General features: G+C 33.3%; 1 protein-coding gene across 1 annotated transcript in view; it reads left to right on the forward strand.

Annotated features, from left to right (window-relative positions):
- Nucleotides 1-3,739: 3,739 nt before the first annotated feature.
- Nucleotides 3,740-4,656, forward strand: part of LOC144956035 (E3 ubiquitin-protein ligase RNF13-like) — a 37,254-nt gene continuing 36,337 nt past the window's right edge. Inside the window, exon 1 of the mRNA XM_078886328.1 lies at nt 3,740-3,897. The gene's annotated coding sequence lies outside the window, so the exon portion shown is untranslated. The remainder of the gene's footprint in view (nt 3,898-4,656) is intronic.

Raw genomic sequence — 4,656 nt, forward strand, 5'->3', positions numbered from 1 at the left:
CTGTAAATACTCGGCGTGACCAGTTGTTTAGCTATTTTGTTTCTTTTCCTATGTAACCTGAACAGAATATCTTTTTCAATGATGTATTCAACTTTTGATTTCGTCCCTTTGTTTGCGATATTGAAATATGATGTTAAAGTCGGGTCCTTTTTCTGTTCTTCAATGAACGTTTTCCTGTCAAATTGTTGTGGTTCAAGAGAAATAGTCATTGGCTTCTCTGTTGTCTTAGTCATCTTTCTTGTTTCTGCTAGACAAGCTGTTTCTTGGGTTAATGACCATTCTTTTACATCTGTTGGGTTGTCTTTAAGACCTTTTATATTGCCAACAATAACATCAGCGACGGGGTTGGGAAGTATACAGCATTCCACTATTCCTGTATAGTATGGGGTTTCTATGTACACGTTAGCTGTTTCAAAGGTTTCGACTGTGCCACTGAATGTGATGCATTGTACCGTTTTTCCAGTTTTGTCTTCGTCATTGATCAAAGATGCTTTTATTCCTACTGTACTGCATCCTGTGTCTCTCAATATTTTGCAATCAGTTCCATTAGCTTTGCCTTCACAAAAAAATAGCGATCCTGATTTGTGAGTTTGTGTTAAAAGTGACATACCTTTCACGCAATACACATTTATATTTTCTCCTGACATTACTCGTGTCTGATTATTTACACTGGTTTGGAGTGATGCATTTGCAGTTTCTTTTGGATATCCCACGATTTTGTAACATTTGTCTGCTGTGTGGCCTTTCATTCCACAATATTGACATTTAACTATAGGTTTGTTGGTTTTCTTATACTCAGTATTATTGTCAGTGCTATTTCTTGTTTTGTTTTGATAGGGTCGGCTATGGTCTCTATTGAACTGTTTGTTCCATGGTTTGTTACTATGATCATCTTGTTTCACTTGCGTGTTCCGAGTGATTGATCGGCTCGTTCTATTTGAGTACTGAACTTTAGGTGTACCTGGACTCTGAGCAGCGGCAGCGTAGTATGGTTCCTTCAATGTTCTGCTAAGGGGTGTCAATGGATGTGCGCTGTTAAAGTTTTCTGCGTAGATTTTTAATTTGTCCAAGTTTTCTGGCTTTCTCTCTTTAAAGAATGCGACTAAATCTGGGTTGCAAGCTTGATAGATTCGATTCTTCAGCGTGAGATAGTAAAGGCCTGCAAAGTCGTCTTGTTTTACGTTTGCCAACTCAAGCCACCGATTTAGAAATTGAGTAATTCGGTTCACGAATGTATTAAAGTCTTCTCCACTTTCCGGTTTTGCAGTGTGAAACCTTTCCTGGTAACCATCTTCCGTTAATCTAAATCTTTTTAGTAGAGCGTCTTTAATTTTACCATAGTCATCTGCATCTTCAGTTGTTAAGGTATAGAAAACTTTTAGCGGTTCTCCAGATAAACAGTTAATCAAGGCTGTGGCCCATTTGCTTTCTGGCCAACGATAACCTTTAGCCTGAACTTCGAATCGGTGTAAGAAGGATTCTAGACAGTCTGAGCGTTCATCGTATGTTGGCATGCGTGGAAGTTTCACGAAAAATTCATCACTATTATTATGTCTTCTTTCATGACCGGTTTTTGTTTTTTCAATTTCCAGCATCATTTGGGTCCTTTTGGTTTCTTCTTCTGCTAAAGCTAATTGTCTTTTTAGTTCTCTTTCTTGGACTCTTTCTTCTCGTTCTTCTCTACGTATTCTTTCTTCGTGTTCTTTTTCTTCTCTACGAATTCTTTCTTCATTTTCTTCTCTACGAATTCTTTCTTCGTGTTCTTTTTCTTCTCTACGAATTCTTTCTTCATTTTCTTCTCTACGAATTCTTTCTTCATTTTCTTCTCTACGAATTCTTTCTTCTTTTTCTTCTTTTATTTTCTCTTCGCACCATGAAAATATTCTTTCCTGGGGTATTTCTAAGTCCTTTGCGAGACTTAAGTATCTTTTATATGCTTCCATTTTTGCAATAAATTAGTTACGATATTTTATATATATTATATTGACAGGATACTGTTACTGACTGTTTTATTTATTTACACTTACTGGAATGAACTGTTCTATTTTTAGAAATCTCTCTCTCTTATTTCAACTTATTATGTATGTTGAATTTGATGCCTTTTATCGTTATATCTTATAAAGCAATGTGTCAATACAATGCGGAGTTATTATGACTTGTGTCAATAACAATGTGTCAATCGCGTGTACTCTAAACTATGTTACTACGAAAAATGTATCACCAATGTTTGTGACTCGTCGCTAGTTTGTGTACAATTATTCGCAATGACGCTAATATACTAGAGTGTGATAACAATAATAGGATGCCAAAATAATCCCAAGTTATCTATCACTAAATATAACACGACGGCTAGTAGACTCCTTTTATTATTATTTAGTTTTTAAAGACTCACTTTTCAGAACATAATATATAAGTGGTTTTCGGTAACAGTAGTATGCCAAAAATGTATTTAAAACAAATCACTATGCAAAACAAATCACGATGTCTATAGTTACTATGTGATGCCCAACTCATGTAAAAGAGAATAATGAAGGATATATCTACCAACTCAGTTCGTGGCTGGGACCTCTCTCTTGTTCAATGGTTGTTCAACAATTGTAATTAGGCATTGAAGAGTGTTTAACAGTGATGTCTGAAATACAAAACAATAAAATATCGTAAGATTTACAATAGTTACAAAATGTGTTCACAACACTGAGTGATTGGATGAAAGGTGAATGAATCGTTATGGAATGTAAACATATTGAAAACAATTCATGAATGAGGCAAACAACAAAATGAAATGAGTGATATAATAACAAAGTGGACAAGGAATGAATGAATGAATGAAAAACTGAGTGAATAGATGAATGAATGAATGGATAATGTATGAATGAAAGAATGAAGGGAGGAATAAATGTATGAATGATTGGATAAATGAGTGAATAAACGAATGAATGGATGAATGAATGAATGAATAAATAAATGAATGAACAATGAATGAATGAATAATTTATAAATGAATAAATGAATGAAGGAATGAATCAATAAAATGCTATTCAATTTGAATGAAAGAATGAATGGATAAATTGCTATTCCATTTAAATGAAGAAATGAAAAAGAAAAAAAAAATTAATCCTGTAAATAGGGAGTTCAATTAAAATATGATCAAGTGGAGCAATTAAGAGTTTTACAATTTAAACTTTAAAGTTAGATGAAATAGATATATGTAACTAAATAAATTCAATTCTTTATATGTGTCCCCTCCAAAATGTCATGGTCTCAAGTGAGTAAAGAGCTACTCGACTATGCATAAAGATATATGTAGAATGAGGCCCCAGAATTTACTAGTTACTATAAATGAAAAACAATTAACGATTTGTTTACAATGAAATAAAAATAATGATGAAATTTAATTAAAAGAGATAAACAGTGATCGTGGCAGTTACAAATAGAGATATGAATATTTTACGTAACTTATGATAATATGTCAGGTTCATAAGTTTACGTTTCCAGGCAGTTGATGGGCTTGGATGATCTATTCCTCTGATAACAGGATTGGACTCGTAAAATTCCACTTCCAGGCAATTGGTAAGAAGTTATTGTGTAGTCCTTTGACAGCGGGCTTGGGTTTGATCCTTGAAGATTATACAATCAAAGTTAAAAGCTCCGGCGTCTTAATGGTGTAGATATAATATCTACAAAGTCCCAAAAGATAAAAATCTTCCAGTATATATATAGGAATAGAGCGACTGGCCGTCCGGCATAGATTGTGGAGAGAAAGTGAGTGTCAAATGTTAGACCTATCAGCTTTTATAATAAGTGGCTACGTGACAGAATGTAGAACGAAAAGTATTCACTAATTAGAAATTAATTCGAGGGAAGGCTATAAAAGGAAAGACGATCTAATATTAGAAGGTAAAGTTTATCTAAGCCTACCGAAATATAACTGGAGTGAGATGAATTCAGTTCTTAATAAAATAAAATTTAATAAGATAATTGTGAACAACCTTTACTGTGACAATATATATATAATATATATATATATATATATATATATATATATATATATATATATATATATATATATATATATATAAAGATAGATAGATAGATAGATATATATGTATATATATATATATATATATATATATATATATATATATATATATATATATATATATATATATATATATATATATATATATACAGGGACGGCTGGTAATAATGGGCAGGGTGGGCAAATACCAGCCTGTTTTTTCAAGTTGTATGCCGTATTACCAGGTCCGAAATAATCAAATTTAAATTAGATAATTTCAAAAGTTACTACTTAAACTTAATACTTCATACTGAAATCAATTTGTGTGTATCTTTGATAGATTGCGAATCACCATGCACCCCGTAATGCATAAACCAGGATGCGCTCCTGTTCTTTTTATCACCCCCCCCCCCCCCCAACCACTCCACTCCACTCCGCCCACATCGTCATCTCATCGTCACGTCGCCTGACGGTGATTTTGCTGTCTGGCCTCTCTAGTACTAGGTCGGGCTAATTCAAATGAGCCCACCTTATTAACCAGTGTACACTAAATAGAGATTTTGGCAAACGAACTTTTTCTTATTTATTGCCTTACTTGTGCTGGGAAGGTTCCAGTATTGAATTAAATTTATTAATTT

The sequence above is a fragment of the Berghia stephanieae genome, chromosome 10, assembly GCF_034508935.2.
Source record: "Berghia stephanieae isolate SIO BIC M18660-M18661 chromosome 10, UCSD_Bste_1.3, whole genome shotgun sequence".
Lineage (NCBI taxonomy): Eukaryota > Metazoa > Mollusca > Gastropoda > Nudibranchia > Aeolidiidae > Berghia > Berghia stephanieae.